Raw genomic sequence first — 11,880 nt, 5'->3', positions numbered from 1 at the left:
AAGTTTAACAAAGAATTAATAAATATAAAGAACCAAACAGAGATTAAGAATATAATAACTAGTTTAAAAAAAAACTAGAAGGACTCAAAAGTAGATTAGATACAGAGGAACAGTCAGTGAACTAGAAGACAGTAGTGGAAATTACCCAAGCTGAACAGAAAAAAAAAAAATTTTTTTTAATGAGAACAGTTTAAGAGAACTTTGAACAACACTGAGCATACTAACATTCTCATTATAGGGGTCCCAGAAGAAGAAAAGAGAGAGAAAGGGGAGGAGAAGTTATCTGAAGAAATAATAGCTGAAACAAATATAAATTTATGACTTACTAAGTTTTCTCATCGGCAAAGTGGAGAATAATAACATTACCTAACTCACAGGATAATTATAAGGATCAAAGTAGTTAATATGTATAAAGGGCTTAGAACAGTGTCTGGTACACTGTTTGCTATTATTATGATTTGTTAAATGAATGAAATAACAAAAACAAAGAGTTACCAACCAGTAGAAAAACCTTTGCCAGAATAACCACATACTGACTCATTAATTTCATTTTTAAAATATGTATTACTTGCCTGCTATCTTTCTGTTGCTATAAGTGGCACCGCAGATATAAAAAACAATAGGTAGTTTCAGTCCTAGAAGAGCCCACATTTTAGTAAAGATGACAGGTTCATAAACGAAGATTTAAGATGTGTCACACGGGGCTTCCCTGGCGGCACAGCGGTTAAGAACCCACCTGCCAATGCAGGGAACACGGGTTTGAGTCCTGGTCCGGGAAGATCCCATGTGCCATGGAGCAACAAAGCCCATGCGCCGCAACTACTGAGCCTGCACTCTAGAGCCCGTGAGCCTCAACTACTGAAGCCCGTATGCCTGGAGGCCGTGCTCCACAACAAGAGAAGCCACCGAGAAGCCCGCGGACCGTAACGAGGACCCAACTCAGCCAAAAATAAATAAATAAGTAAATTTATATATATATAAAAAGATGTGTTACAAATACTGTAATACAGATATGTACAAAAGGCAGTGGGAATAATTACTACTATAAGGAAAATCCAGGAAGTCTTCACCAAAAAGATGACACTTGAGCTGGACCTTTCTTCCACACTGAGGAAGGAACAAGCATTTGAAGCAGAGGTAACAGCATTAGCAAATATCAGTCCATGCCTCAGTTTCCCTGCACTCCCCATCAGTCCCACTCATCTTGCCATCTTTAAACCCAGTCCTACTCCTTCCGCAGTAATGAGGTGGCTCAGTGACATCATGTTGGGTCCAAGGACACAAGAGACCAAGTGGAACCCTCTCTGGGTCACCTATTCATTTCACACTGAAGCAGGTAAGTGTGTGCCTGCCCAGTCTCCCAAGCACTGTCTCCACAACCATGCTGGACCCCTGGGATCCATCCTGCCATCTAATACACGTGGAACAAATGAAAGCCTCCCTCATCTTACTCTGAAAATAAATCAGTATCAACACTAAGTTGAGAACTGGTTAATCACTCCTTCTTTTTGTACTCCTGTGACACTTCGGATTTCTGAAATCCTCGTTTACCTGCCTGGGTCCTCTCCCAAACTGTGTACTCCTTAACAGCCTCCCACATAGCCTTCCTGATTCCACTCTTGCCTCACTCCACAATACTTTCTCCACTCAGCAGCCAAGGTGAACTTTTGACCATCCATGTCTTTGTAGCTTTTGTGACTGCGCAATGCCTGGCATTAACCAGGCATTCAGCAAATATTTCATGAATGAGTGAATCAATGAGTGAACAGAAGAATCCACAAATGAATGAAAGTCAGACTTTATAATACATGTACACATGCTTTTATTTTTACAAATAATGATGTGTATACATATGCAAAGATACTGTAATATATATAATATCCCGCATATCAATATTATTTCACATGAAAAATTAGAAAATATTAGGAAGAATTTAATAAAGATACTATGGTATATGATATCTGAACATACTAAATACAAAAATAAATTATGTTAGCTAGCTATAGATAATAAATCTATGAAAGGAGAAAAAGCTATAAGTTTGTTTTTAATTAAAAGGAGAATTATTACTCTATTATTGCTCTTGCAATGTATAGACAGTAGACATATAACCACCTGATGCCATCACTAAACAGGAAAAAAAACTCTGTTTTGTGTCTTCTGCCTTGTTTTCAAAGGATGTTTTATAAAGGATGAAATAACCAATGAAGCCAAAGTTAATGGGAAAAAAAGTACATGTTTATATACGATGTGTTATTATCTGCCAGTCAGAAGAGTTGAAGGTAATTAGAAATTGTTGGCTTAAAGATACAGTGTTTTGTTTGTTTTTTGTTTGTTTTTTGCACAGGGTGTTTTTCCCAATTTTTATTTGTATAAAGATACCACGTTTTTTGATCAAGAGCCACTTCTCCATGTACAGACAGATTTCCACTAGTTTGCCCAAATTCTGTTTGCTTGCACTGGGTCTGACAGGCGAAGAACACAGCCAGCTGGTTTCCAGAGCAATACGCTCCCTGGTCTGAGGAAGGCCCGTGAGACATGTCATAAAACAGCTGCCTCTGTCTCCCCAACCAGCCAGAAATAAGCTGAGCAGAACAAAACCTGGAATAAAAAAACCTCGACTTTTCATGCAAGGACAAAAGGTGGTTATTAGGCATACCAGGAAGGTTCTTTTATAGCTGGTAATTACAAATAAATTGGGGACATATAACAAGAAAAATCATTTCCCTCTTCATTTACTTAAAAATGTGATTTCTGCAGTCATTATATAATTACTGGTATTTTTCAGTAACATTATTAGGAATAAATGGGCTACTGTTTCTGAAATTATCATAAAGATAAAAATACTGAAACTTCCTTTTTAGAACTGGTTGTTGAATAGATGGAAAGGGAAAATGGTCCATTTCTTTAAAACAGCAAACTGAACTTTCTTCTTTGGCAAAAGGGATCAATCTGCTATTTTCCACCTTTGAAAAAGTGATTCCTCCAAGTTCTCACATATTCTTTCAAGCCCTCCATCTTGCTTAAATTCCACCTTCAAACTTCTTGTTCTTTATTACTGCTGACCTGTAAGGAAAACTCCCCTAGACCCTAGTATCCCTCTGTTTCGTGCTTTCCGGACAACATGGTAGTCAAGAAAAGAATAGGAAACAGAGTCTTGCTTTTGTTTTCTAGGCTATTTCAAGGGCTTAAGCAGAGTCATCCTCAACAGAAGTACAAGGCAATGATTTGTTTTCTCACATCTTTCAACATTTTTCTTCCCCTGCCTTCGACCCCCTCAACAGTCTTCATCCTTGGAGACCCTCACAGAAAAACCTGAACCAAGCCCCAGGTATGCACAGTATCTGTACCAACGGAAACCTCCTTCCCTCACCCAATAGTTCCTTCCATTCCCAGCTATGTGCTCCAGACCCAACTACAGAGACGACGGGTGGTAAGCAGCTAACAATAAGATAAACAAATTCCTGCCAATAGGTTCATTCGTGTGCTGGTCCCATCCTCACTCCCAGATAACGTCATACCTTAACCTGGTTACCATTCACGAGTCTGCAGAAGCCCCTTATGGGAGAATACCACTGCTGGGGGTGTCAGACAGAGAAGAGGAGAATATTTTCATCAAGCCGTCCTTTCAACTCTTCTCAAAGCGTGCCACACAAACATCAAAACTATGCCACGGAATGAAGCTGACACTGTTCATAATTGTCATTACCTCAAAAGTTTACAGTTTTCAGTGAGAAAGGAGGAAGGGAGGAAATCTCCCTCTGACTCCAGGCTATTTCTCAAAGCAGCATCAGAATTACAGCAGCCAGCGTACAGCTGTGCCAAGAACTTAGCCACAGCTCCTAGGGGAAGTGTGAGTGAACTGGCTAATGCAACCAGTTACAGAGACTTGAGATTTAAAAGATAACATAAGAAATAGCACATGCAGAAGGAATGGTAGAACTAGAAAACCACTATTTTGCACCCCTAACGAAAGAATGGATCTAAGCAAGTTTCATCAACGGCTGCGGAAACCATTAGTTGGAAAGATGATGACTACACCTGGGACTTCACTGCAGTGGTTAAGACTCCGCGCCCCCAACACAGGGGGCCCAGGTTCCATCCCTGGCCAGGGAACTAGATCTCACATGCCTGCCACAACTGAATTTGCATGCCACAACTAAGGAGCCCGCCTGCCGCAACTAAAGGAGCCCACATGCTGCAACTAAGGAGCCTGCCTACCACAACGAAGAGCTGGCACAACCAAATAAATAAATAAATAAATAAATATTTTTTTAAAAAGATGATGACTACACCTAAATCCAATCATCGATCTTCACATCACTAAAAGTGGGACATGCACACATTCCACACCCCCTGATGTGATACAATAAGTATGTAGCATCACCTATGAATTATTCCTGCCCCCTCCCCCAAATAAAAACACTGGACCCTAATCTAATCAGTCCTCTAGCTGTAACTTCCAGTTTATAGAAAATATGAGGGATAGAGGAAGGTGTTAAATAACACACTGGGGAAACAACCCGGCAGAAGGCAGATTCAGAACGTGGGAAATTATAAAGGACAAATGACCTGATTTCTTCAACAAATGAAAGTGATGGAGTCGGGGTGAGGGAGAGAGAGGGAGAGCCATTATAAATGTAATAGGACCTTAAAACCATAAAGCAATGCAATGAGTGGACCTAGTTCAGATCCCAATTCAAACATATTCAACCTTAAAAAGACATCTTTCAGAAAACTGAAGAAATCTGAACATGGACTGGGTATTAGATGATATTAGTGGAAAACTGTCAATTCTGGTGGGTGAACTGATACAATGCTGGGAATTTATTTTAAAATACTCAAAGCAAAAGCAAATGAAACAAGGTTGGTAAAACATCGGAAGGCTCAATTTACCATTCCCTCAACTTTGGGAAATTTTAGAAAACTTCCATAGTGAAATGTTTTCCGGTTGCTTGTTTGTTTGGGGTTTACCAAGTTACTGTACAGCCTTGATAATTTTATTAGGTAGTCATATCCCTCACTGTCATTTTTTTAAGGCCTGATTTAATTCGGAAGATCCAGATAATCAAAAAAAGAGACAGTTCTTTGCACAAACCATAGAGAAGGTAAATCAGCAACTCAGCCAGGTGTTTCAGAGCCAGCAGCAGCAAGCAGAGTAGGGAGGGCTGTGTGAAATCTTAGGACCTTCCACAACTGGCTTGACGAAGACAATGTTTCAAAGTTTCCCACCCTGAGCACAGACCTGCTGGCTGGTTTCCCACTCCTCATTGCCAGCTGGCTGCAAGAGTCTCAGCGCCTGTGCCCCCGGCTCCCGGGAGCAGAGGGCAGGAAACAAGAGGCAGCTCCACTTGCAGATGGAGCCGACCATCTCTGAGCCAGCTGCCCTCCTCCTCCTCCTAGGGCTCCACACAGAGAGGCCCAGAGGGCTGACAGCTCATCGCCCCGAGCCCGCCAGCCTGGGGACACTCACTGCCATGGCACTAGAGGCCTGGGACCCAGCCACTCTCCAAACAGCAGTGAACAATTCCACCGGACGGAGCAGACTGATCAAGTTATTTCTTTTTTAAAAGAAAATATGAATTGGGAAAATAAACGTGTCTGAGTACTAAATATTAAGGAATTAATTTTGCTTGATATGATAGTACAGTTATGGAGGAAAATGTTCTCAGTGCACACTAAACTATGAAGGGATAATATGTCATGATAACTATAATGGACTTTACTTCAGCAACGAAAAATACCAACATGTTAACAATTATTAAATAACATCACAGAACTAGACTTGCTAAAGTAAAATCAGAAAAGTCAGGGTAGTGCACGTGAGAATATGTATAAGCACAGCACAACTACTTTCATATTTTGCATATTACTTCCAGTCTTTATCTAAACAAATGCATATTCTGTAATAACTGCAATCATAATCATATTCAGCTTTTCTCAGTTAATATTGATATTTTCGTTAAGAGTTTTCCACTGTTTTATCTTAACAATTATTTTTAACATTACTTCATAATATGTCATAATATTGATGTTCCCTAAATAACCATATCTTAATTTGAAAATTTCATTGCTTTTTTTTTTCTATAGGATTTATTGCTGCAGTGAAAAACCACATGCATATATAACTTTATGCTTTTGTTAAACTGTTCCTCTAGAATAAATCCTCAGAAATGAGTTCTGAGCCCATATATCGATATATAGCCCTGGCAAATTATCCACATTGCTGGACAAACACCTTTAGTGACATCAGTAAAATGTACTTGTATCAATTTCAGAAGATTACTGGAATTTTCTTAAATTTTTATCTGATTTTTATATTTAAGGAGCTTTTCATGTGCATCTCTGATTTCTATGAAAAAGAACATGCTTGTGCATCTTTGTTTACCAGAAACTTGGTTAATTCTTATCATTTGCGATTTAATTACTGGAATCATGAAGCTTTCTCATAAATTTTAATGAGCTATTTATATAATGCTATTACCTTCGGTTATTGGGAAAACTAATATCTTCCTTGGACTACAACTGCTGTCTTTATTTACAATAATTTATATATTCAAATGCATTGGTCTTTTTTCTTTTCTTTTTTAGGCTTTATTTCTCAACAAAACAGAACACCTCTAAGATCATCTTGACCTAAAGTGAATTTGCCAAAAGCCCACAGACAGTGTGATACTACTGAACACTTTGTAACTGTCCTATCATGAACACTCTTGACTCTCTCTCTTTCTCACACTCCCCCATCCAGTCACAAAATCCTCCCAATGTTACCTCCTAGACATTTAACTTATCCTCTCCTCTCCATCCCTTTTCCCAATGACCCACATCATCTGTCACCTGAAACGCTGAATGCAACTGCCACCTAACTTGTCTCCCTGCCTCCAACACAGTTCTCTTGCAATGCAAACCATCTGTCCACATGGCTTACATCTTCCACAGACCCTCCTTTTATGGCCCCTGCACAACTGTCCAGTCTCTCAAAAACAATTAGCCAACATGCTTTGAATGTTTACTCTGTGCTAAGCACTTTGCAAACATTACTTCAATTAACCCTCACAAGAACCCTTTAAATACAATGCCGTCGTTGTTCCCATTTTACAGGTGAGTACACTGAGGCACATAGAAGTTACATCACTTGACCAAGCACCCATGGCTGGGAAGATGCAGAGCCAGGATTGCAAACTTAACTCTGCCTAACTCCAAAGCCCAGGAATACCTTCTTTTTTTTTTTTTTTTTTTTTTGCGGTATGCGGGCCTCTCTCTGTTGTGGCCTCTCCCGTTGCGGAGCACAGGCTCTGGACGTGCAGGCTCAGCGGCCATGGCTCACGGGCCCAGCTGCTCCACGGCATGTGGGATCTTCCCAGACGGGGGCACGAACCCATGTTCCCTGCATCGACAGGCGAACTCTCAACCACTGCGCCACCAGGGAAGCCCCCAGAAATACCTTCTTAACCACTGCACCACACTTCCTCACACATGGATCCTCATCTCTCAGCAATACTGCCTGCCTGCTGCTCTGCCCACCAGTAGCGCTGCACTGCCTGGAATTTCTCACATCCATCCGTGCTGCTTCTCCACTCAGTCTCTTCCCTCATGCTATCCTGTCTGTTGGAAATGTCCTTCCATCTCTCTTTACACTTGAACTATATGACTCTTATCCATCTTTTAAGACTTAGTTCAGGCGTCACCTCCTCTGGGAAGCTTTTGCCTATTTAACTCCTTCCCTGCCCTTACCCTCTTCTTTATTTGATCAAAGAAGTGTCCTTCCTCTGTGCTTATCTCCATCAATATACCCAGAACATCGTGTTATCAATTTCTGTTCCTGCCCTTGCTTCCTCCAGTAGACCACCAGCAGCCTGAGACAATCTTAACCATCCTGTGTCCCCAACCAGTACAATGCCTGGTATGTAGCAGGCACTCAGTGCTTCAACATAGTGTTCAGAAGAATGAGAAATTCAGAGTATTTAATCAATTAATTCTCGAATATCTGTTGCATATCTATGCCTAAGTATTATACCAGGGATATTTTAAAAAGCAAATGACATATTCTGTGTGCAATATATGCCTTTGACAAAATAAGTGACAAATAAGTCCCATAGACCACTTGCTGTGGAAGTTCGAGGAGGAAAAGACCACCTTGGGCTGGGACAGTCAGAGAAAACTACAGAGGACAGGGGAGATTTTAAATAGGGGTTGAAAGATGAATGCGGGTCAGAAAGCAAAGCCACATAGCAATCATCTAAGTCTAATGCTTGAGGAAATGTCTAGGCTGGGGACCACGGCTAGCAATGAAAGACACAGCCGAGAAGATGTTCTTCTTCCTCTTGATCCTCTAAGTTCAGCTCTGTAAGTTCAACCATTCCCTTACCTAAGCGCAAGATGCCAGATTCAAGTTTTATTGCAAGACACTTAGCCTTTCGGTGATGAGCATCTCACAGAACTCTCAGACCATCTCCTAGGACAGAAAATCATGGAAATGTTTCTAAATAAATTAAAAACCTAGAGATTGTTAGAACATGAGATACACCAATAATGATAAAATGTCAGAAACATGTGCAAATCCAGGTAATGAATTCAGCAACTATCCTAAGGTCATGGATGTCTTCCTGCAAAACACATATCATTCTGTTTACATCAAACACCGAAAACTCATTTACAAGTGAATGTCATTTTCATCTTTGTTCCATGGCCAAGTGCATCTCAATTGCCTTCCTTTGTTTCCCTACTGGAGTGCTTGCCACTGTTCTACAGCTGGTGTGGGTTGTGCTCTGTGCGTGCTACTCACCACAGGCCCACACTGCAGTCATCCAGTTACAGATGTGAATCATAATCCCAAAGATGGTTTTGCACAAGGTGTTTTTAAATAATACACATCATAGGGAAATCAAAATCTGAGGGTTGTGTAGATAGAAAAGAACTTTAAAGATTCAAATGCCAAGTACACACAAACACATGTTTTCCATGTTAGTGTAACATTAGGATTTCCATGTTGCCTGGCCTGAAGAAGTGCAGTCCTATAGCTAAGGTCTCCCACGGATTCTTTGCCAAATTCCCAAGAGAACACAAGAATGGGATGGAAGCCCCACTGCTGTCTCCCTTTGAAGAATATGGTCAAGAGCTAAAGGTACTCTGAGTTTTCTAACCACGGAGAAACGGAGCAAGTTGAGCAGTCAGCTACTCATCCATCTCCTAGAGGCTGGTCTGGTTCTGATACTATCCTGGCCAGCTCAGTCCTCACTGACCACCTCCCCACTATAATCAGAGTCGTGACACCTTCTGAAAAATAACTGAGTCACACCTCAAAATCACTTAGCACAAGTTATTCATTGAAGCATTCTTTATAGAAAACAACCCACTTGTCCATCAACAAAACAATGGTTGAATAATCTATGAATGTCTACACCCTAGAATACTATGCAGCAGAAAAGAAAAAAGAATGAGGAAGCTCTCTTTGGACTGCTATGGAAAGACCTTCAGAGTATACTACTAAAAGAAAAAAACCCAAAAGGTACAGGGAAAAAATCTTCAGCTTAAGAAAGGGAGGAAAATAAGAATACATCCATTCTTGGGTGTTTATACTTATAAAAGAAACACTGGAAGTACACAAGAAATCAACTAAATGGTTACAAAGTAAAGATCCAGATTTCGTACCTTTTTTTGGGGGGGGATCACTTTAAGAAAAAGAAGACAAAACTAGGTACACGTCTTGGAAGGAGCTTGCACCAGAGAGCTTCACAATAAATCTGCGCCTGAAATTACCTCGAGGACTGGAGTGCACAGTAATGAGGGAGGACTAAGACTCCTAAATATAAACCTATCTACCTATTTATCTTTGAACATGTGAGCATATTACCTATTTAAAAACCAAAATTATTTTTTTAGAAAATACCGATATCCAGGCTCCAGTCATTCAAGGTCTCACTCCTTCTCCACCTCCTTCATTCTACCCCAACCTTCTTGTTCTAGTTTGGTTTCATTCTGCTGCCTGTATCTACTGAGATTCTGCCTCAGCCTGGCTCTTTCCAGATGGCAATGTGCCTGACATTCTATTTTGATTTTGCCCTTGTATTTCTCTCTTTCTGATCACCCTTGGTTCTACCATCAGCAGAGCAGCTTCAGGGCAGCCCAGTGCCACCGCTGCACCCCACGTGGCCTAGACTCCCAGGAATCTAGCCTGCTACATGTGAAAAAGTTTGAAAATTGACTGAAGTACACCAGAGGTGATCAGTCCCAAGGGATGCTAGGAGACTGGGAAAAAATTTAGGGACTTACTTGGGAATTGGGTGATTCTCTGGTAGTACATAGTTGGTCCTGAAATTCTCAACAGAATCAAATTATCATACCTTCCTTTCTAGGGTCCTCAGGATCACAGGTGGGACATTCTAGACTCACCTCTATAGATACATCTTTGTGTTTAATAAGACCAAGCCAGGTTAGACTAAACTTATAGGGATTTACCAGAATTCAAATAATTTCAAATATATAACAAGGCAAAGATGGTCTCTAATTTAACTCTAGTTCCAGCTGAAAAAGTCTAGGCACCATTGTTCTTTCAGCTCACTGCATCACTGTCCTAGTAAAACATTCACTGGATCCAGTTAAAGGACTCAAACTGAATTTCTGGATACTTCCTACAGCAGATGACTGTTTTAAAGAGGACATATAGAATGCTGAGAGTCAGGCTTGGATTCCACAAGCCTAGGAAAGCATTCTAGGACTATTCCTAGCTGGCTGAGCAACATAAGCTTCATTTCCCTTATCTGTAAAATAGGTTGTTACAAAGATTAAATGAGATAATGAAGATGTAATGAAATGAGTTCTCTCCCAAAACATTCTCAATGCAAAGCTAATTTTTTTTCTCACTTTATATGGCGACTGCTGGCCAGTATGTATATCAGGAAGTCCCAAACTACCAATTCACGACAGTAATACACACATTGATTTTGGAAACAAACATAAGGCACAGTATATATACAAGCACCTATAGTTGCAAAGCCAGTATCCTGAGCTTACATTTCAGCATGTTAACTTTAAATAATTCAGAAAGCCTACCCTATAAAGCCCCTAATGGATTTTCTTTTCTCTGTGTCTTCTTGGTTGCTAAGGCATTTCTTTCTCCAGCTTTCTGAAAATCACAAATAGGCTTATAAAATGCGACATCCTGCATTGACTCATTTCTCATTGGACTGACTTTTAGCATACCTGAAAGCATTTTGTTGCTCACAGATGTGTTCTGCTATGGTCCGATGCACTCAAGTAAGCTTAAACCTGACCTGGTCATGTCTCATTTTACCTTAAGGTGATAATTCAGGAATCAACTGCTCAGTGTCAAGTATAGAATCTTATCTTTCTGCCGGTTGTCAGGGATATTTAAAAAAAGGATTAAAAACTATCTTTGACCTTCACTACGTTCTTATGTAAAGCCATCTGCTATTGCATCTCTCTTCATTGTATCTCCTGTCACATAAGACATTTCCACCTAAGGCTTTCTACTCAAATCACTGGAATTGAGTGTCTCCCATTCAAATACACTTGCCATGAAAAGCTGGATTTTAAATCACTCTCTACTTAAACTAACCTCCAGGAACATTCCTGTACTGCCAACATCAAAAATAGGAAATATGTATAGAAAGCCATTTCCTACAATACTGAATTATGCAAAAGTGTATGTGGATACCAAAAAAAAAAAAGGAGAGGAATATTCATGATATTGGGATATCAGATTTATTTTATTTTTAATAAAGTTTCCTCTGTATGAAAACGTTCCTCTCAATCTATTTGATTCGAATTACCAAAAAAATCTTTTATGCTATCACTTTTATATTGTTTAACCAACTTGTGCTTTAATTTTTATCTACTTACATGATATGCTTAAAACTG

This window comes from Globicephala melas, chromosome 14, assembly GCF_963455315.2.
Source record: "Globicephala melas chromosome 14, mGloMel1.2, whole genome shotgun sequence".
NCBI classification, from domain to species: domain Eukaryota; kingdom Metazoa; phylum Chordata; class Mammalia; order Artiodactyla; family Delphinidae; genus Globicephala; species Globicephala melas.
Note: the sequence above shows the minus strand (reverse complement) of the source record.